The 24,685-nt window shown below is 34.4% G+C and overlaps 2 non-coding genes across 2 annotated transcripts; both read left to right on the forward strand.

Annotated features, from left to right (window-relative positions):
* Positions 1 to 3,937: 3,937 nt before the first annotated feature.
* On the forward strand, positions 3,938 to 4,008 carry Trnag-gcc (transfer RNA glycine (anticodon GCC)). Its single transcript has one exon. It is a non-coding gene; the product is annotated as a tRNA-Gly (tRNA).
* Positions 4,009 to 23,636: 19,628 nt separating this feature from the next.
* On the forward strand, positions 23,637 to 23,707 carry Trnag-gcc (transfer RNA glycine (anticodon GCC)). Its single transcript has one exon. It is a non-coding gene; the product is annotated as a tRNA-Gly (tRNA).
* Positions 23,708 to 24,685: the final 978 nt, after the last annotated feature.

Raw genomic sequence — 24,685 nt, forward strand, 5'->3', positions numbered from 1 at the left:
ATCAATAGCGCAAACACGAAGGATTGAATAAAACGTGCATTTTGCTGCAAAATCCCGATGTCTGCAACGTTTTAAGATTGTATTTGTAATCAACTAAATGTCGCATTGTATGCATCGTTATGTACTGCGTATAAATGGTCCTTTGCTATTAAAATACTAGGACGTGATTTTTTTCAGGGACCTTTCCGTTACAACTGAGACCATGCCAAATAGCCCTGGAAGTGGCAGTGGACGAAAAGCTGAAACGACTATTGTGAAGTCTGCAAAGTGTTGACCATGAGCTGACCCTCTCTCGTAAATGGGAACACCAACAATAACGTACTGGCGTTTAACTGTAGTCGTGCATAGCGTTCACATAACAGAAATACGCGCCGAATTTTGTTCCGATTTTGTTAAGGGCTTTAATCACATGTAACAAATAACGTGACACATTTGTTAGCAAACTGTATTATGGACTTGTACGAACGAAAACATTACAAACGAATCCGCAGATATGTTAAATTGTAATATGAAGTGAAAAAACATTTACATTATAGTCCAGAAAGAATCAATGTAATTACAAACACAAGTATAAGCTATCCCGTTACCATTACTTAGTTCATTACTTAGTCGTGGGCAAGAATAACTAAATCGTGGTAATGTTATATATAAAAGCATGTATCCCGTCTATGCGACCTTCTTTTTTCAACGTATGTTTTGGTCGATCCAACAGCTTTGTCAAGCACGTGAGCAATTAAAATTAATAAAACTGTAAAGTGCAAATATAGAACACATAAAATACTAATAAACGTAAGGTCCGCGAGATGGCACCATCTTTTGATACGTATAATCATGTATCATTAGTGCATATTCAGACAATACCTGTTTCCCGTTCCCCAAGCACTGTGTCTTAATTTACATATGATAATGGTAGTCTTAAAAAAATCTCAGTAAACGCCTGACTGAAATTAATTACAGTAAAAGAAAATATCTTCCAGAAACCCCGATTTTAGAAATAAAGTTTATTGATGCAATTTCGGTAGTTTTGGAGTACTGACGATTTTTTTTAAGTATTAAAACTACAAGTAAAATATGTCAATGTGCTACCACAATAAAAAAAAATTCGTTTGTCCTGTGCATCAACAAATCCTCGAAAAAGGCTGTGTGTTGCGGTTTATATGAATGACTATACACTACTGGTGGTCTTAATGATATTGTTGGAAACGTCAGGACCTCAAACGTCGAAAACAATACATGTTCACTTACGTCACTTTTCGACATTATTAGGCAATACAAGGTACAGACAACAGTCCAAATGCATGCTTGCTTCTGACGGGTATTATATTGAGTGTCAACTCATGAATTTATTCGATCTAGTTGCATGTGTATACATCCAAACGCAATGTTTCTAACAAAACAATTTCGAAAGCGTTCTTTCACAAGTAGTATTGTGAAAATAAATAACAAACCATAAACCATCTTAACACAATGATTGTCTTGCTTACCTTTCATATTCGTATTTACACTATGCCAAACAATTTGAAATAGATTGCTAACTTAAATTCATCCTAAGCAGGGGCGGATCCAAGATTTCTGGTTAGGGGGCGGGATATTAAAAGATTTGCTGGGGTCCAGGGGGCCGCTACGGCACCTGGTGGGGGAAGGGCATAGCCCTGCTAGGGGTCCAGGGGGGGGGGGCAAAAACCCCCGTAAGCTCCACGAGTTTAGTGATTTTTAAGGCTTTGACAACCACTTCTCGAGCAAGCCACGCCTTATATACTTCCATCTTCTTATAATGCCAAAAAAGTGCATAGTTTATCGTTTAGGGGGGCTTCACTATTTCAATGATTTTGAAAGCTTTGACAACCACTTCTCGAGCATGTCACGCCTTATATACTTTCATCAAACTACCTTCTTATAATGCCCCAAAAGTGCATAGTTTATAGATTTGGGGGTCCATGGGGCAAAGCCCACGGAAGCTCCGCGATTTTAGTGATTTTGAAGGCTTTGACAAGTTTAAATAGGTGATTTAGATCTAGTTAAGCGTGAAACAAATTAATTGACTTTACCTTGGCGATTTTAGGTACCCCCTGGGTCCGACTATGCTAAGTGGCGTGCGTTTATGGTCTCGCCCACACGGTTCTGTTCGAACAGGATAAACAACGTGGCGTAAGCATATTTGGACATGATCTCGTCGTGAATGTGAGCCCCCTTTAGGCACACCTTAGCTACACGTTTTCAACGCACAATAGTTTATTGCGTTCAATGACAAGTAATAATTAGTTGTCATCGACCAATGCAAGCATCGGTGGTTCAGTGGTAGAACGCTCGCCCGAGTTCGATTCCCGGCCGAAGCACTTGTTTTTTACTTTTATTTCATAATTAATACTTAGTGTTGTTAAAAAAGCGAAGATCACAAAAGAACTTCAAACTGTTAATTTATAAAAGTTACAATCGTCTTGATGCATTGACACCAGTGTTCATAAAAACGTTGGTCGTGGTATCATAAACATATGTTCCGTAACGATAGACTGTTTGTGATGGTACAATAAACATAATAACAACCACTGGTAAGCTATGGAAACTTATTTTAATATGAATATAAAGATGTAGAAAAAGGATTCCAATCAGAATGTGGTGCAACTAGCGACACCGATATATATTTGATGTCGGGAAAAGAATAATTTGAATGTCTAACACAAGAAATACCACGCCTAGAATGCGAGAACGAATAATGAATGTGGTCTTCATAACGTTTGTATCATATAGTTTCTGTATGACACGTAGCATACACGTTCTAGTATTGTCTATTGAAGATGGAAATATTGGTAAAATGTGTAGCATAACGTTGATTCGAAATATTCTACAATTTTTACACGAGAATGTATACATTCGAAGCATACATTTCAGACGCTACCTGTTTGCTTCTTGTGCAGTATATGATTGCTGTACCTTTAGAATGAGAGGACGATTGACGTCCGTGCGAGATGTTAAATCTCAGCAACATTTGAATCTTGACACCATGGTCGTGCACATTCACGGTACAAATTATGATTCCACATTTTGGCTCTCTGAAGAAACAAAACTCCCCAATACGTCAAAAATGTCAATGACATTGTTATGTAACACTTGTCAACAACAACAGTCAAAAACCGATGTTAACAACAGTCAAAAACCGATGTTCAAACAAGCAATACCAGTATGTAACACGTTTGTTTAAAGAATTTTAATCAAACATTGGGTTTGTATCTACAGCACCATGTAAATATGGATGCGTAGAAGATATAGATGGCCACTAAGATAACTATCATCTTTCTGAGCGACTTCCCAAAAACTTCGATGTTCAATCAAGACTTCACTCCATGTTGTGTAAGAGGTTCTTGCCTTGACGTTTCAAAGGCACGTCATGAAGGAATCATTCAATAAGAGCTTTTAGCTAAATTATCATCACACCCGCATAGGAAGGCAACAACATATCTCGGTAATAATTAACCAGCAAACAAGCAGAATTAAGAAAAACTTTTTCTTGAGATGAATGTTGCAAACAGCATTGCATTTGCGACAGTTTGCAAAATTATTCACCCGATTTACTTCTCTTTGTAAGAAGTTGAACAAACAAGCGCCTTTCTGAAGTTCACAATCACATAAACACCCTAACCTGCTGTTGGCGCTGTTGTTTTAGCATTTCTTATATTCATATGTGTTTCAATTGACAAGAAATCAGAGTATTGTATCGTGAACGGAGGTTCGTGCATAGTAGTTAAATGCTCATAGTCATCTGCTAAGAGTAACATTAAAACCATGTATCGATCAATATTCGTTAATGCCGAGGCAATGTTAAGGTGTCTCTATATATACGAATAGCCGTCGGCGTTTGTGCATTTGACGTTACGTCAATCATCGAATGTTTATCGGCGTAAATTAAAACATAAATAGTCAATGTTTATAGTTACGCAAGGCATCGGTGGTTCAGTGGTAGAATGCTCGCCTGCCACGCGGGCGGCCCGGGTTCGATTCCCGGCCGATGCACTCTTTTAATTTAAATTCGAGTCTCAAACTTAAACATATAAATTGCATTGTCTGCTGTTTAAATGCATATGGTAGCTGACGTTGAGTTGACGTATACAATGCATATGGTAGCTGACGTTGAGTTGACGTATACAATGCATATGGTAACCGACGTTGAGTTGACGTATACAATGTATTCTTAATACTTGTTTCAATTACTTTGCCACAAATGCATGTGTTGAATTCAATTGAATATAATATGTGTATTGGATTGACAAGTATTCGGAAAAGTTTTCGGGAATTAATACGATTAGCAATTCTGATCTATATCATTCAACCCAGTTGGCTGCCCCTTTGTAATTTAATTCATTTAACATTCCTCTATTTATAGCAAGTTTTGGAACAACAAATTGTTTGCAATCCCTCCATTACCAACAATTTCACAGTAATTATTTCTAAATAAAAATGAATGTCATGAATGAGAACAACAATAATATTAATTGCCAAAATAGATCCACACAATCGTTGAAAGACGGTATCGGAAATTGTATAGGAATAAACCGATGGTTTTGCAAACAGTAGGCTCCGCGTATAACTTTTGTATAAATCCTGTTATGAAAAATCATAAACAAATAAAATTGCAATATACAAGATCAGGTAACTTCTAAAAACAAACAAATCGCTTAATAATGAACACACATTTTCGTTCCTCTTTTTCGCGTTTGTGTGCAATAACTAAGTGATTTATGATAAAAAGGCTATTAATATGATTCCGACTTTGTTATAAGCGCAGAGCAGGCAAACAACTTCATCAGCTTCCACATCAATTACAAGCTCAACAAGTCCCTCGTAACCTCCACCCTACACTTCGGTTGCGAGACCTGGACGCTTCACACAAACACGGAACGCAGGATACATACATTTGAACACTGTGCAAGACTGTGGTCCAGGGCACGCTAGAGGTAGGTCGCCGTCGAGTACGTCACTGGAAAAGCGTGAAGAAAAATGTCAAAGATGCGATACTCATAAAGCCCACAAAGAACCTGACTAGCGAAGGATCTCTTTGCCAACGTCTCACATTTTCCCGGCCATATCGGTCAAGGGAATGGTGTGATGAGGAAATAAATCATAGTTTCCAACGTTTACAGGAAAAATAGACTAAAAGATTGCTGCATGTCAATCATAATTTACATGAATGGGTTTGTGCATAAGTGGCTATTTGTTTTGAGTTATGAGAGCTCGTGCGCAGTTTACATTTAAAATCAGACGACATTAAATGATATATTAGTATTTTCTCTTGTAACTTTGTCACTACATTAAAGCATAACTGTGCAAATGATTTTGAGATATACATCGCCTTTATGTTATTAAACTATTAGTTTGCTGCATAACAGGTGTTCAATATTGAAATTTTGTTCTTGGTTACATATGTCATCTGCTGCAGTTTGTAGACGTTTTTTTCTGCCAATTGTGTGCATGCATTAGAGAGTGGACACCATGTTGAATGTTTAAAACGCACTAAGTGACCCCGTGACATAGTTTTTGGCCCGGCATGCCCATGTTCGAACTTGGCCTAGAGATCGTCTAGATATAACCTTGTCCAAGTTTGGTGAAGATCGGATGAAAACTGCTTGAATTAGAGAGCGGACACCATGCTGAATGTTTAAAACGCATTAAGTGACCTAATTTTTGGCCCAGCATGGCCCATGTTCGAACTTGGCGTAAACATTATCTAGATACAACCTCTGACCAAGTTTGATGAAGATCGGATGAGAACTACTTGAATTAGAGAGAGGACACGAAAAGTGTGATTTCAGACGTGAAATCTTAATTAAATGCAATAAAGTATATGTGTTACATCAGGATCATTGCTCATTTATTTATTATAAGTGTAAACCCTAAATAAAACGTGTTATAAATTATAAATGAATGTAAATAAAGGTAAGCCCCCCCCCCCCCCCCGCCAAACATCACACCCCTCCCCCCGACTAAAATTATATACTTTTAACGACATGATGCAACAAAAATCATGAACAACAGTCCAAAACGCATGTCTGCGTTTGATGTAGGATGCGAACTTCTTCCAGAATCTTGGCAGCTTCCGTTTGGTAATGACCCGCAATGAATGTTTCCAAAGGCAGTAAATCCAAACAATTATATTTACGGCCGAAAATATGGCCTTCGAAAGCCTTCTATCTTACGCGCTTGTTTTTAACAGGTCATTAATGTGATCTTATATAATATAAATTTGGAACTAATCGAAAACTGTAAAAATAACAACTTGATAATACTGAATGGCAGATACGGTAAAGATAGTGGTATAGGTAAAATGACATTTAGAAATATATCTGTAATAGATTATGCAATATGTTCCCTAGACGGCTACACTCTACTAAATGACTTCAATATTATCGAACTTGATAACCTATACTCAGACGGTCATGCACTCTTAGACTGTAAAGTAAACTTGATAAATAAAAAAAACGGTAGATTGTAAGTTGAACACGCCAAATGTACCTAAATGGGATAATAGACTAGTTAATGAGTTCGTCTCAAACATACCTGATGATGAAATAAATAATATAAGTAGAAATATTACAGAAAATAGAGAGTCATCTAACCAATACATCTAGAAAATGTAACAGAAAATTTAAACTCAATATTTATAAATATTGCTGAAAAAAACATTCCCGCCAAAACGTAATAAATATGTTACCAAACATAATAAAAATAAGCCATGGTTTGGAATACAATGCAAAAAGGCAAAAAGCGCTATAACAAGGCACGGATAAACTATAATTAAAACCCATCTGAAGAAAATAAATCTATACTTAAATCATTATGTAAAAATATAAAAGTACAATGAATAAATATATAAATATATATAATAGAAATATTAAAAGTAAATAAAGAAATATACAGAGTAAAAGCCCGAAAGACTACTGGAAATATCTAAATAGAATTACTGAAAAGAAGTCCACAGAAACGCCAACTGTAGCAGCAATGTATGAACATTGTAAACAAGCTAGTAATAACTATAATCATGACACGGATGAAACCGATATCCTAAATAATTTTAATAAAGCTAATAACTCAGACAATATTCTAAACTGGCAAATCACTCCAGAAGAAATCACTAAATGCATTAAATCTCTAAAAAATGGTAAAGCAGCAGGAATAGATAACATTTTAAATGAATATATAAAAACAACCAGCCATAAATTGATACCCCTATATGTTAATATTTTCAACCTGATTTTGGACACAGGAATTCTGCCTATTAAATGGACTCTTGGAACCATTATCCCTATATATAAAAATAACGGTGACCCACAATCCCCTAAAAATTTCCGCCCAATAACCTTACTCAGTTGTGTCAGCAAACTATTCACCTCTGTATTAAACAATAGGCTAAATAATTTTTTAGATGATAATAATATACTTAATGAAAATCAGGCAGGATTTAGAAAAAGCTACTCAACACTAGATCACATTTTTCACATTAAATTCAATTGTTAAAATACTTAGACAGCAAAAAAAGAAGTTATTTTGTGATACTTGGAATTTGAATATAAACATAAGTAAGAATAAAGTTCTAATATTTGGGACAAGAGTTGACAGTAATTATTCCTTTAAAATTGGTGATACTGCACTAGAAATTTTTAAAAGCTATAAATATTTAGGTACCTTTTTTGCAAAGTCCGGCAGTTTTCTTACAACCAGAAAACATCTTGCACAGCAGGCTAGAAAAGCTCTTCACTTATTGTATAAACGTATTTACAATTTAAATTTACCTATTGACTTAATATTTAAACTGTTTGATAATACTATAATACCTATTTTAACATAATCCTCAGAAATTTGGAGATATGAAGATTGTACATTGCTAGAAAAAATCCACTGTGAATTCCTGAGAAAAGTACTTAATCTCAGAAAAAGCACACCATTGTATATGTTGTACGCTGAATCAGGCCGGTTCCCCATTGAAATCACCATTAAGAGCAGAATGATAGGATATTGGAATAGACTTATTACGGGAAAACAAAGTAAAATAGCATAAAGGATTTACCAATATATGCTTAATCTACCAGATTTTGAGTCAAAATGGATAAATAAAATTAAATCTATACTCGTTGACACTGGGAGAAATGATATTTGGCTACATCAAAATGATATAAGGGACACAACTGTTAAATATAAAATAAAGGATATCCTTTAAGGACAAAATCTCCAAAGCTGGCATACATCTCTAAATAATTCTAGTAAGGATATAAACTACTCACTTATAAAAGACAATATGAATCTTGAAAGCTATTTGCTAAAACTAAGTAATAAAGAATTAGTAAGTATGATAAGATTTAGAACTGGCAGCCATTACTTTCCAATAGAAACAGGTAGATGGGAAGGTATTGATATTTCAGACAGAAAATGCATACTCTGTAATCTTAATGATGTAGAAGAGGAATTCCATTTTTTTGCTGAAATGCCCATTCTTTGAGTCAGATAGGAAAAAATATATTAAGAAGTATTACTTCTGCAGACCAAATATGTTAAAATATAAAGAATTACTATTAAGTTCCTCAACTATTGTATTAAAAAACACTTCCAAATTCATGCAAATACTAATGAATACAGTTTCTAGATAATTCAATTATTTTCAAGCCCTTCAATATTACTACAATTATTTATAGAAATTGTTATATGTATCTTCCATGCATATTATAAAAGTTGAGTTGTGTACGCATAGTTAATTTTACGTCTCAACGCAAGAAAATGTCACATTGTGCTGTATAACATAATCATCGTTTAAAGTCAAAGTGCACTACAACAATCCAATAGTTAAAAGGGCTGTATTAAACTACTATGATACTATTGCTGATTTAATCTCTGCTCTTATATTTATGCTCATGCATAACATGTCTTTTTGAACAGTGCATTCTATTTATAGTGTAACAAACATATTAAGAACTACATGTACTTATTTTCTGTACTTATTGTGCATTCAGTCGTCGTTCGTTGTAATCTCGTTGTAATCTCGATGTTGTAATATGTTGTACCAATTAACTTTGATGTACAGACACAATAACGCCCGTTTTTGTTAGAGCCCTAGCTAGACTGCTATAAATTATCAAATACATGAGACTATTAAACTCACCCCATGTGCCTCTGGTTAATACTTTAAGATATATCCATTGAAAATCACTAGATTATTCAACTTGCTCTACAAATGTCCAAAGGTAAATCAGCGTGAATCGCACATGTCAACAACACGTTCACGTCTGTTACTCTAACCCGATTAAATCACTTGACCAAATCTACTTCACCCGTCAATCAGTTCCCCACGCGCTTTTCAATAACCTATAGTTTGTTTCAATATTTGAGGCCACTATTCATTCAAAATGTATTACGCCCAGGTAAAAGTTCAATAACTAGTCAAATAATCAACTGGACACCCACCCCCTCTCCAATACCTTAAATAATTATTACCAAAAAAATGTATTTTAGTTATTTTTCAAAGTATATCTTACCTAACCATGTCATGTGAAAATTATGTTATATGACTATATTTTTTCGTATACTCATGTGTTGCAATTGTAACTTGAGTTGTATAAAGTTATGTTCTGTTCTGTTCTGTTCTGGGAATATTTCGACGAAATAGATCACACGTGCGTTTCAATGACGTATGTTTTGTTGTTTAGAATATACCGAACTATTATTTAAACGAACAATTGCATACCATCTACATTTGTACTTTTCTACAATGGAATATACTATTCAAATTGCCACAAACCATAGCATATAACTTTTTTTACAAATGAATCGTTAAGTAAAAAAACAACATTTAGTATTTTGTTCATCGTTTGTGGTTTTTAAATGTTTCCTTTGTATTTCAATTGCTATACTTTTCCTGAACATAACTCATATCGTATGAAATACAACATTTATGCATTCTCTTTGTGAAAAACGAAATGCACGCAAGAAAATTATTTTATTGCCATGCAATTCTTCGAAGTCTGGAGTGAGTTTGTAATAAAAATAGCAATCAATGTTATTCCGACTGCGTTGTAAGCACCATGCACTTGGATGCACTTGTAAGCTCTTTAAAAGCAACTGGGAACGTGATCGTTATTAGTATATCATATTTCTGATACAACAATTAATTGAAAACTGAATGAATACCAAAGTTGACATAATAAGGCGGGTAGAATTTAAATGTTTATACATACCAAACATAACAAAAATACAATTCATTACTGCGTGGTAGTTATATTCTAGTATCAGGGGTTATGCATGTAAGGGTCTCAGTGCGCATTACAATTTACTTTAAACGGTAAGCACGTGAAAAGATACAATGTAGAGAAAATAATGTTGTACATGTACATATTATACTTTATATAAAGTTCAATTGAAAGTCAATCAATCGATACTTAATCACGTTATTTTTTATAGAAACTGTAATTCTAAAGTATAGTAAGTTCAATACTGATTTCGACTGATGTACTTGACGAGATTGACTGTTAAAATGTAACATAGAACAACAGTAACAAAAGAACTTCAAATACAATGTTGTAAATGCAAAATTAAAAGCTTTATCGCTAGTATAAAGAGGCACAATTTTATATGGTTTTAAAATTAATGCATGAGAATAGTAAATACAACGATATTTTATTAATGCGACGATAAAAGACATTAATGTAGGTATTCAATATAATTATAAATATATTCAAGACGATGTTATTCTTCATTGCAGTTAATCTAATATCGTCGTACGTTTAAGGGAATTAAACTAATCACAATTAAATATAACGCTTTTCTCTCCCTTGGGCTATCGAATTACTCAATAAATATTGCGATTTCTGCAAAATATAGTATCAAATGACACAACAGAAGGAATAGTTATTTTTGTGTGAGGTGGTGTTGGTGGGGAGGGCGGTGATACAATAACTTTTACATTTGATTGATATAGAATGGCGATTTGTTTTAGCTAATTCGTTTATTGTGTGCATATAATAGAACAAAGTTATTTTAAAACTAATTTTCTAAAAATGCACAGCTAAATCAACTCAAATAATTATTACTTTTTAACTTTATTTTCAAACATTCTCCTTTGGGAATTTTCAAGATGTATAACTTTATTGCACACGAGTATGCAATTTATTGGTGAATATATAGTCTGCCATCCCAGTGCCGGTTCCTTGTTCGATGCCCACTGATAGACCATTCACGAGGTGTTGTAAAAAACATCAACTTCTGGTTCTTCCAAAGAAACCGAGTCAAGATGGCGGCTACAAGCCTGCGAATTTCAATCTAATCGTGTTACATTAAACGGTTGAATGGCAACAAAATGGGCCGATCTCAGTAAAAAAAAGGGTTAGATACATGTGCGTAAAGATTCGTCCCATATTAGCCTGTTTAGTCAGCGCAGGCTAATCAGGGACGACACATTCCTCTTTTATGATTTTTGTGTGTTTCAGGAAAGTTATTGCTTCGCAAAATTCAAGTTTATGCGGAAAGTGTTGTCCCTGATTAGCCTGTGCGGACTGCATGTATTAAACCCCCTTTTCACAGTGCGCCAAATGATTTAGTGAATTAAAATAGGTTGTGCTCGCTAAATCAAGTCATGTAGCTTATTAAAAATAGTATATGACAGAGACATTAATTAATAGTTTGCCATGCCGGTAGCCATATTTCACTACTGACTCTGGATCTATAAATATAATAATTTAACGCTCTGAGGAAAACTTCGAAATATTTTTTTCTTTGCAAAAATGTTCGCATTCACACAGTTCTCGAGTGATACCAGTTGAAGTATAAATACATAAAGTATTTGAATTAAACGCGTACGCCGACAAAATATGCAATAAAATAAATAACTAGAACACCGAACATTGGTGCTGGTCTTATATCTATTATATTCAAAGTTCTCAATTTATAAAACGTTGAACATGAGTTCACCAATTACTACAGGTATACTATAGACAACCTCAAAAATGCTTTATAATCGCTAAAACCGAATATTAAAAAACAACTAAATATAACAAGAAATATACTTTAAAAAGGTAGTCGGCGAAAATACTGACTTTGAAATAAAGTTTGCAATTAATGTTTCTAAATAAATAAACTCAAAACAAAAGTTTAACTATTGTGTTTTTTTCACTTATAAGTCGCATATTCACCGCATGAAATGTGTGTTATCATTGTCAAACCACAACTTAGTGTTAGTAGATAAAAATTATACTACGGAAGTGCACATCATAAAATAATGTGTCCTCACATGCCTTATTGTGAGTATATTTCTACACTTTTGAAATATATCGTATGTTAATATTTGATTTAAAAGCAGTTTTCTTTCGACACATTTAAATCACACTTTCATAGCCGCGTCATGTGAAAATGGGTCTTATTCGTTTCGGCCAGCGTGTCTTAAACCCAGCATGTGCATTTGCGCAGTCTGGTCAGAGGCGAATGTGTTATGGTCTCATTATGTATTTCCTGACCAGACTGAGAGATGCGCAGGCAGAATGGGCTATATATATGATGGGCGCATATGGAATACGACCCATTTTCGCATGACGAGGGTCATTGAAAATCTCATTGCGAATTGTAAATGGCACATTTTAGAACAATGCTTTTCGATACAAAATTGAATTCAAAATAGCAAACTTGTAAATAAGGGCAGCTTATCAAGGCGTTTAGGAACGATTTCCAGACATTCTGATCGAGTACGGAAAACATTGTGGTTAAATAATTAAACGATTTTCCTCTTATCGTGACACTATTCTATTTCGGTAATGTTTATTTTCTCATCTTGAAAGCAAAACTGTGTTTATCGATAGTCAATTATATATTCCCTGGACGATTTAGTGAACGAGTACTGACCCTGAAATTCTGCGAGATGAGTTTTAACGCGTAACTGTAACTGGGCCACAATTTGTGTCGTTTGAACATACAGAGAGTAGTCCGGAATCCCTTAAACTGAACAGTGCTACATCCTTTGCGCTTAGCACAAACACGGTGATGTAGCCAAAGTTCAGAGGTTTTATCTCGAATCAGCCTATGAAATATTCGAAAATATTCACGCGTATCTGCTGGCGTTATGTAAAAGACATTTAAGGTAAAAAGCTGGGAAAAACAGCTACGCCGAAAAAGCGCATTAGTGTTCTATACCTACGTTAAGGTCAGAGTTGTTGACACCGTGTGAACTGCTAGGGTAACAAGTAATGCATTAACAACAAAGAACGGGTCAACAGGCCTGTCTTTATGACTACCTAATTCGTGAGTAAAAAGTATTGCTCGCAGATTTAATTTTTTATTCATTTTCATCAATTATCTTATTGTATATTTTGAATTCGTATATGGTGTCAAAAATCAAAAGTTTTGTACAGGGAATTTTCATCATGAAATTATATTCTTAGTGAGATAGGTATTCGATATTCCAACAATATTCAAAAAGGGCCATGGTGTTGTTATTCTGTCTAAAATATCTCTATAAAATAAATAGGATGATAAAAAGTGCACACACATCTCGACCCGTGCGTTATGACACACTCTTTATAAATTTGAATGACGTGTGTTCATTTCAAACTTGCGATTAATTTTGAAAAATGAGTTGCGTCTTAAATTATGCAATAGCGAACAACTTCAGTGCCTTCATCGATAAATAACAAACGATAAAACATATCAACACACTGATTTTCTTGCTTATCTTTACTGGTTATTCACACCACGTCAAACATTTAAAAAAAATAACGAATAGCCTGTTTGTAGTGGTACAATATACATAATAACAACCACTGATAACCTATGGGAACCATATTTAATATGAATATAAAGATTAAAAAAGGGATTTCAATACTAATGTGGTACAACTAGCGACAGCGATGTATATTTGATGTCGCGAAAAGAATAATTTGAATGTCTAACAAAGATTACCACGTCTAGAATGCGACAACGAATACTGAGTGTGAATTGTTATACGTTTGTAGCGCATGGTTTCTGCGCGACGCGTAGCGTACACGTTCGAGTATCGTCTATGGAAGATGGTTATCTTGGCAAACTGTTTAGCTTAACGGTGATGTTCGATAAATAGCATAAAATACCAGTGTCGTTCATGGGAGATGATACAAACGTGGCAAAACTTTATATTTTATATTTGAAATATTTAAAAATAGTCTACAATTTTACATTCGAAGACATACATTCCAAGCATACATTCCAGCGCTACCTTTTTGATTTTTGTTTTGTATGTAAGTGCTGTACCTCAAGAATGGGAGGACGATGGACGTTCGTGCGAGATGTTAAATCTTAGCATCATTTAAATCTTGAAGCCATAGTCGTGTATATATTAAGGTGGCACATTTTGTATCTCTATAGAAACATCTTGTGCAGGCGCGTGAGCAACGTGAAACATATGTGCTTTCATTTCAGACTCTTTCAGCTGCCAAATATTAATTTATTTTTATTTATTGATTTATTTATCAAAACAGGCTATCGGCAGAGTCTTCGAATAAAAGACAAAACTCCCCAATATGTTTTAAATTTTGAAGACATTGTTAGGTAACACTTGTCACGAAGAACATTCCAAAACGCATGTCTGTTTTTCATGTACTCAGCTTCTGCAAGACTTTTGCGCAGCATCCGTTTACTCACGAGAGGGGGGGGGTCAATGTTACCAACATTGGAGTCTGAGTTGAGTTGATCACATTAACTATATGTACCGCCAACATAGGGCATATTTTTCGATGTTCAAACAAGTAAAACAAGTCTTCTCTGTAACACGTTTGTTTTAAGAACTTCAATCAAGCATTGAGTTTGTTCTACAGTTCCATGTAAACATAGAGGCGTAGAAGATATATATGGCAAATATCATCTTTCTGATCGACTTCCCAAAACACATCGATTATCAATCAGGACTTCAATCCATGTTATGAAAGAGGTTATTGCATTGACGTATCAAACGCATTTGATGAAGGAACCATTCAATAAGAGCTTTATCATCCCTTCATAAGAAGGCAACATGGTATCTGGGTAATTATTTGAACGCAAACAGGCGGAATTAAAACAACATGTTCTTGATATGAATGTTCATAACAGCATAGCATTTGCGACAGTTTCCAAAAAAAATTCACCTGACGAACTTCTCTTCATAAGAAATTAAATAAAAAAGCGTCTTACTGAAATTCACCATCACGTCAACACTTAAATTTTGCTGTTGGCGCTGTTGTTTTGCATTTCTTATATTCATATGTGTTGCCATTTACAAGAAATCAGATAATTGTATCATGGACGGATGGTCGTGCATAGTAGTTAAATGCTCATAGTGGTACTGCTAAGTGTAACAATAAAATCATGTATCGTTCAATATTCGTTAATGCAGAGGCAATGTTAAGGTGTCTCTAAACATACACATAGCCGTCGGCGTGTTTATATTTAACGTTACGTCAATCATCGAATGTTTATTAGCTTAAATTAAAACACAAATAGTCAATGTGTTTAGACAACGTAAGGCATCGGTGGTTCAGTGGTAGAATGCTCGCCTGCCACGCATTAATTTTAATTTTTAATTACATCAGCATTCGAATCTCAAACTTAAACATATAAAATGCATTATCTGCTGTTATAAATGCAAATGGTAGCTGACGTTGAGTTGGCGTATACAATGTATTCTTAATACTTGTTTCACGTATTTGCCACAAATACATGTGCTGAATTGAATATAATATGTGTATTGGATTGACTAGTGTTCGGAAAAGTTTTCGAGAATAAATACGATTAGGAATTCTGATGTGTATCATTAAACCCAGTTGGCTGTCCCTTCGTGATTTGATTAATTGAACATTCCATTGTTTGATTGAAAGTATTGGAACAACAAATTGTTTGTAATCACTCCATTACCAACAATTTCACAGTAATTATTTCTAAATAAAAATGAATGTCATGAATTAGAACAGTATTAATATTAATTGCCAAAATAGATTCACACGTTCGTTGAAAGACTGTGTCGGAAATTGTATAAGAATAAACGATGATTGTGTAGGTTCCGCGCATTACGCCTTAATAAATATTGTTATGAATAATCATAAACAAATCAAAATGCAATAAACAATATCAGGTAACATCTAAAAACAAACAAATCGCTGAATAATGAACACACTTTTGTGCGTTTGTGTGCAATAATTAAGTGACTTAATGATAAAAAGGCTATTACTATGATTCCAACTTTGTTATAAGCGCAGTGCAGGCAAACAACTTCATCAGCTTCCACATCAATTACAAGTCTCTCGTAGCCGCCATTCTACATTATGGTTGCGAGACAAGGACGCTTCACGCGAACACGGAACACAGGGCAAATACATTTGAACACTGTGCAAGACCGTGGTCCAGGGCACGCTAACGAGAGGTCGCCGTCGTGTACGTCACTTGAAAAACCGGCAGAAAAAAGATGTCAAAGATGAGATACTCATAGCAGTCAACAACAAACCTGACTAGCGAAGGATCTCTTTTCCAACGTCTCACATTTCCCCGAATCGGCCATATCGGTCAAGGGAATAGTGTGATGAGGACATATATCATAGTTCCCAACGTTAACATGAAAAAAAAAGACGTAAAGACAAGAAATATTTATGTTGCTGCATGTCAATCATAATTTACATGAATGAGTGGTGTGCGTAAGTGGTTATTTGTTTTTAATTATGAGAGCTCATGCGAAATTTACATTTAAAATCAGACGACATTAAATGATAAATTAGTATTTTCTCTTGCGATTCATTTTTAACATGTTAATTTTCGTTGATGTGATATTATTAAAATTGTTAATTGTGGGGTTTATTTTAATTGATCGATACAATATGTGATAACTTAGTTATGTGGAATAAGTCGCGGATTTAAAACATCATATCAATTATGTAATTACCAGTCAGTTTAAGTTCTTTTGTATTAAATAATTACAAAGACACTGTGGTATATGGGCTTACTAAATAGACGTATTTGTAAAATTTATTCTTGCGAGACGCTATCATCAGAATTGTCTAGCAACGTCTTGATTTTTTAGCAAATTGTCGCTTAACGAAACGTACCATGCAATTACGAGTAGCGTACATAAAAGATGCTACCTTCTTGGTCACGGTTGTAATATATAATTGTAGTACGATGCATAGTATAACATATGAGTGTTATCCGTGCGATATGTTACCATCTTGCGAACATTGATAGCAAATCGTTGCAGGATGATGCTAAGATGTGAGTAAAAATGACGTCTATGCGAAATGCTACCGTATACGGCACATTTTATCATATCCTCGGCTGAACACAAGACAACGTTTGATGGCATATGTCCGCATTTATAAATGAAAATGACATATAAAAAAGGCTGGCTAAAAAATACAAACAAAAAAATCATTGCAGCCATGAAATCTTCATTAAATGCAGTAAAGTATGTGTGTTACATCGGGATAATGTATCAATCAAATCAGTAATGTAAATAAAGGAAGTCTAAACGGTTTTCTAATAAATTACCGACCCCCCATCCCCGCCTTGAATTATATATATACTTTTGACGACATGATGCAACAAATATCATGAACATCAGTCCAAAACGCATGTCTGCGTTTGATGTAGGATGCGAACTCTTCCAGAATATGAGCAGCATCTGTTTGGTAACGACGCGCAATCAATGATTCCAAAGGCAGTACATCCAAACAATTGTATTTACGGCCGAAAATATGGCCTTCTAAAGCCGTCTATATTACGCGCTTGTGTTTTACAGGTAATTTATGAGAACTTATATAACATAGATTGGGAATATTTCGACGAAATAGATCACACGTGCGTTTCAATGACGTATGTTTTGTTGTTTAGAATAGTTAAACGAACAATTGCATACCATCTACATTTGTTCTTTTCTACAATGGAATATACTATTCAAATTGCCACAAACCATAGCATATAACTTTTTTACAAATAAATCGTAAAGTAAAAAACACAACGTTTAGTATTTTATGCATCGTTTGTGGTATTTAAATGTTTCCTTTGTGTTTCGATTGCTATACTTTTCCTGAACATAACTCATATCGTATGAAATGCAACCGTCATGCATTCCCTTTGTGAGAAACGAAATGCACGCAAGAAAATTGTTGTATTGCCATGTAATTCTTCGAAGTCTGGAGAGAGTTTGTAATAAAATATAACAATCAATGTTATTCCGACTGCGTTGTAAGCACCATGCACTTGGATGCACTTGTAAGCTCTTTGAAAGCAACTGGGAACGTGATTGTTATTAGTATATCATATTTCTGATACAACAATTAATTGAAAACTGAATGAATACCAAAGTTGACATAATAAGGCGGGTAGAATTAAAATGTGTATAACATATCAAACATAGCAGAAATACAATTCATTACTGCGTGGTAGTTATATACTAGTATCAGGGGTTATGCATGTAAGGGTCTCGGGGCGCATTACAATTCACTTTAAACGGTAAGCACGTGAAAAGAAAAAATGTGGAGAAAATAATGTTGTACATGTATATTTATACTTTATATATTGTTTAATTGAAAGTCAATCAATCGATACTTAATCACGTTATTTTTTTTTATAGAAACTGTCATTCTAAACTATAGTAAGTTCAATACTGATTTCGACAAATGTACTTGACGAGATTGACTGTTAAAATGTAACATAGAACAACAGTAACAAAAGAACTTCAAATACAATGTTGTCAGTGCAAAATTAAAAGCTTTATCGCTAGTATAAAGAGGCAAAATTTTATATGGTTTTAAAATGTATGCATGAGAATAATAAATACAACGATATTTTATTAATGCGACGATAAAATGCATGAATGTAGGTATTCAATATAATTATAAATATATTCAAGACGATGTTATTCTTCATTGCAGTAAATCTAATATCGTCGTAAGATAAAGGGAGGTAAACTAATCACAATTTAATATAACACTTTTCTCTCCCTTGGGCTATCGAATTACTCAATAAATATTGCGAATTCCGCAAAACATAGTATCAAACAACAGAAGGAATAGTTATTTTTGTGTGAGGTGGTGTTGGTGGGGAGGGCGGTGATAAAATAACTATTACATTTGATTGATATAGAATGGCGATTTGTTTTAGCTAATTCGTTTATTGTGTGGATTATAATTGAACAAAGTTATTTTAAAACTAATTTTCTAAAAAATGCACAGCTAAATCAACTCAAATAAAAAAAAAACTTTATTTTCAAACATTCTCCTTTGGAAATTTTCACGATGTATAACTTTATTGCACACGTATATGCAACTTTTTGGTGAATATATAGTCTGCCATCCGAGTGCCGGTTCATTGTTCGATGCTCACTGATAGACCATTCACGAGGTGTTGTAAAATACATCAACTGCTGGTTCTTCCAAAGAAACCGAGTCAAGATGGCGGCTACAAGCCTGCGAATTTCAATCTAATCGTGTTACATTAAACGGTTGAATGGCAACAAAATGGGTCGATCTCTGTGAAAAAGGGGTTAAATGCATGTGCGTAAAGATTCGTCCCAGATTAGCCTGTGTAGTCAGCGCAGGCTAATCAGGGACAACTCTTTCCTCTAATATGATATTTTTTGTGTTTCAGGAAAGTTATTGCTTCGCAAAATTCTAGTTTATGCGAAAAGTGATGTCCCTGATTAGCCTGTGCGGACTGCATGTATTAAACCACCTTTTAACAGTGCGCGGCCCAAATGATTTAGTGAATTAAAATAGGTTGTGCTTGCTAAATCAATTCATGTATCTTATTAAAAGCAGTATATGACAGAGATATTAATTAATAGTTTGCCAAGCCGGCAGCCATATTTCACTACTGACACTGGATCTATAAATATAATAATTTAACGCTCTGAGGAAAACTTCGAAATATTTTTTCTTTGCAAAAATGTTCGCATTCACACAGTTCTCGAGTGATACCAGTTGAAGTATAAATACATAAAGCATTTGAATCAAACGCGTACGCCGACAAAATATGCAATAAAATTAATAACTAGAACACCGAATATTGGTGCTGGTCTTATATCTATTATATTCACAGTTCTCAAGTTATAAAACGTTGAACATGAGTTCACCAATTACTACAGGTATACTTTAGACAACCTCAAAAATGCTTTATAATCGCTAAAACCGATTATTAAAAAACAACTAAATATAACAAGAAATATATTTTAAAAAGGTAGTCGGCGTAAATGCTGACTTTGAAATAAAGTTTGCAATTAATGTTTCTAAATAAATAAACTGAAAACAAAAGTTTAACTATTGTGGGTTTTTTTCACTTATAAATCGCATATTCACCGCATGAAATGTGTGTTATCATTGTCAAACCACAACTTAGTGTTAGTAGATAAAAATTATACTACGGAAGTGCACATCATAAAATGATTTGTCCTCACACGCCTTTTTGTGAGTATATTTCTTCACTATTGAAATATATAGTATGTTAATATTTGATTTAAAAGCATTTTTTTCGACACATTTAAATCACACTTTCATAGCCGCGTCATGTGAAAATGGGTCTTATGCGTTTCGACCAGCGTGTCTTAAACCCAGCATTTGCATTTGCGCAGTCTGGTCAGAGGCGAATGTGTTATGGTCTCATTATGTATCTCCTGACCAGACTGAAAGATGCGCAGGCAGAATGGGCTATATATATGATGGGCGTATATGGAATACGACCCATTTTCGCATGACGAGGGTCATTGAAAATCTCATTGCGAATTGTAAATGGCACATTTTAGAACAATGCTTTTCGATACAAAATTGAAGTCAAAATAGCAAACTTGTAAATAAGGGCAGCCTATCAAGGCGTTTAGGAACGATTTCCAGACATTCTGATCGAGTATGGAAAACATTGTGGTTAAATAATTAAACGATTTTCCACTTATCGTGACACTATACTATTTCGGTAATGTTTATTTTCTCATCTTGAAAGTAAAACTGTGTTTATCGATAGTCAATTATATATTCCCTGGACGATTTAGTGAACGAGTACTGGCCCTGAAATTCTGCGAGATGGGTTTTAACGCGTAACTGTAACTGGGCCACAATTTGTGTCGTTTGAACATACAGATAGTAGTCCGGAATTCCTTACACTGAACAGTGCTACATCCTTTGCGCTTAGCACAAACACGGTGATGAAGCCAAAGTTCAGAGGTTTTATCTCGAATCAGCCTATGAAATATTTGAAAATATTCACGCGCGTCTGCTGGCGTTATGTAAAAGGCATTTAAGGTGAAAAGCTGGGTAAAACAGTTACGCCGAAAAAGCGCATTAGTGTTCTATACCTACGTTAAGGTCAGAGTTGTTGACACCGTGTGAACTGCTAGGGTAACAAGTAATGCATTAACAACAAAGTACGGGTCAACAGGCCTTTCTTTATGACTACCTAATTCGTGAGTAAAAAGTATTGCTCGCAGATTTATTGTTTTATTCATTTTCATCAATAATCTTATTGTATATTTTGAATTCGTATATGGTGTCACAAATCAAAAGTTTTGTACAGGGAATTTTCATCATGAAATTATATTCTTAGCGAGATAGGTATTCGATATTCCAACAATATTCAAAAAGGGCCATGGTGTTGTTATTCTGTCTAAGTTATCTCTATAAAATAATAGGATGATAAAAAGTGCACACACATCTCGACCCGTGCGTTATGACACACTCTTTATAAGTTTGAATGACGTGTGTTCATTTCAAACTTGCGATTTATTTTGAAAAATGAGTTGCGTCTTAAATTATGCAATAGCGAACAACTTCAGTGCCTTCTTCGATAAATAACAAACGATAAAACATATCAACACACTGATTTTCTTGCTTATCTTTACTGGTTATTCACACTATGTCAAACATTAAAAAAAAATAACGAACAGCCTGTTTGTGGCGGTACAATATACATAATTATTATTAATAACAGCCGCTGATAAGCTATGGAAACCATTTTTAATATGAATATAAAGATTTAAAAAGGGATTTCAATAATAATGTGGTACAACTAGCGACAGCGATGTATATTTGATGTCGCGAAAAGAATAATTTGAATGTCTAAGAAAGATTACCACGTCTAGAATGCGACAACGAATACTGAGTGTGAATTGTTATAATCTTCATAACGTGTGTAGCGTATGGTTTCTGAGCGACGCGCAGCGTACACGTTCGAGTATCGTCTATGGAAGATGGTTATCTTGGCAAACTGTGTAGCTTAACGTTGATGTTCGATAAATGGCATAAAATACCAGTGTCGTCCATGGGAGATGATACAAACGTGGCAAAAGTTTGTATTTTATATTTGAAATATTTAAAAATATTCTACAATTTTACATTCGAAGTATACATTCCAGCGCTACCTTTTTGATTTTTGTCTTGTATGTAAGTGCTGTACCTCAAGAATGGGAGGATGATGGACGTTCGTGCGAGATGTTAAATCTTAGCATCATTTAAATCTTGAAGCCATAGTCGTGTACATATTAAGGTGGCACATTTTGTATCTCTATAGAAACATCTTGTGAAGGCGCGTGAGCAACGTGAAACATATGTGCTTTCATTCCAAACTCTTTCAGCTGCCACATATAAATTTATTTTTATTTATTGATTTATTTATCAAAACAGGCTTTCGGCAGAGTCTTCGAATAAAAGACAAAACTCCCCAATATGTTTTAAATTTTGGAGACATTGTTAGGTAACACTTGTCACGAAGAACATTCCAAAACGCATGTCTGCTTTTCATGTACTCAGCTTCTGCAAGACTTTTGCGCAGCATCCGTTTACTCACGAGAGGGGGTCAATGTTACCACCATTGAAGCCTGAGTTGAGTTGATCACATTAACTATATGTACCGCCAACATAGGGCATAATTTTCGATGTTCAAACAAGTAATACAAGTCTCCTCTGTAACACGTTTGTTTTAAGAACTTCAATCAAGCATTGAGTTTGTTCTACAGTTCCATGTAAATATAGAGGCGTAGAAGATATATAGGGCAAATATCATCTTTCTGATCGACTTCCCAAAACACATCGATTATCAATAAGGACTTCAATCAATGCTGTGAAATAGGTTCTTGCATTGACGTATCAAACGCATGTCAAGAAGGAACCATTCAATAAGAGCTTTATCATCCCTTCATAAGAAGGCAACATGGAATCTGGGTAATTATTAAAACGCAAACAGGCGGAATTAAAACAACATTTTCTTGATATGAATGTTCATAACAGCATAGCATTTGCGACAGTTTCCAAAAAAATTCACCTGACGAACTTCTCTTCATAAAAATTAAATAAAAGAACGTCTTACTGAAATGCACCATCACATCAACACCTTAATCTTGCTGTTGGCGCTGTTGTTTTGCATTTCTTATATTCATATGTGTTGCCATTTACAAGAAATCAGATTATTGTATCATGGACGGATGGTCGTGCATAGTAGTTTAATGCTCATAGTGGTACTGCTAAGTGTAACAAAAAAATCATGTATCGATCAATATTCGTTAATGCAGAAGCAATGTGAAGGTGTCTCTAAACATACACATAGCCGTCGGCGTGTTTGTATTTTGCGTTACGTCAATCATCGAATGTTTATTACCTTAAATTAAAACACAAATAGTCAATGAGTGTAGTTAACGGAAGGCATCGGTGGTTCAGTGGTAGAATGCTCGCCTGCCACGCGGGCGGCCCGGGTTCGATTCCCGGCCGATGCACTCTTTTAAATACATCAGCAATTGAGTCTCAAACTTAAACATATAAAATGCATTATCTGCTGTTATACATGCAAAATGCATTATCTGCTGTTATACATGCAAATGGTAGCTGACGTTGAGTTGACGTATACAATGTATATCTTTATATATATATATATATATATATATATATATATATATATATATATATATATATATATATATATATATATATATATATATATATATATATATATATAATTAATACTTGTTTCACGTACTTTGCCACAAATGCATGTGCTGAATTGAATATAATATGTGTATTGGATTGACTAGTATTCGGAAAAGTTTTCGAGAATTAATACGATTAGGAATTCTGATGTGTATCATTAAACCCAGTTGGCTGTCCCTTCGTGATTTGATTAATTGAACGTTCCACTGTTTGATTGCAAGTATTGGAACAACAAATTGTTTGTAATCACTCCATTACCAACAATTTCACAGTAATTATTTCTAAATAAAAATGAATGTCATGAATGAGAACAGTATTAATATTAATTGCCAAAATAGAATCACACGTATGTTGAAAGACTGTGTCGGAAATTGTATAATAATAAACGATGATTTTGTAGGTCCCGCGCATTACGCCTTTATAAATACTGTTATAAAACATCATAAACAAATCAAAATGCAATAAACAATATCAGGTAACATCTAAAAACAAACAAATCGCTTAATAATGAACACACATTTTCGTTCCTTTTTTTGCGTTTGTGTGCAATCATTAAGTGATTTAATGATAAAAATGCTATTACTATGATTCCAACTTTGTTATAAGCGCAGTGCAGGCAAACAACTTCATCAGCTTCCACATCAATTACAAGTCTCTCTTAACCTTAATTCTACATTATGGTTGCAGGACGTGGACGCTTCACGCGAACACAGAACGCAGGGCACATACATTTGAACACTGTGCAAGACTGTGGTCCAGGGCACGCT

Source organism: Dreissena polymorpha, chromosome 7 (assembly GCF_020536995.1).
Source record: "Dreissena polymorpha isolate Duluth1 chromosome 7, UMN_Dpol_1.0, whole genome shotgun sequence".
NCBI classification, from domain to species: domain Eukaryota; kingdom Metazoa; phylum Mollusca; class Bivalvia; order Myida; family Dreissenidae; genus Dreissena; species Dreissena polymorpha.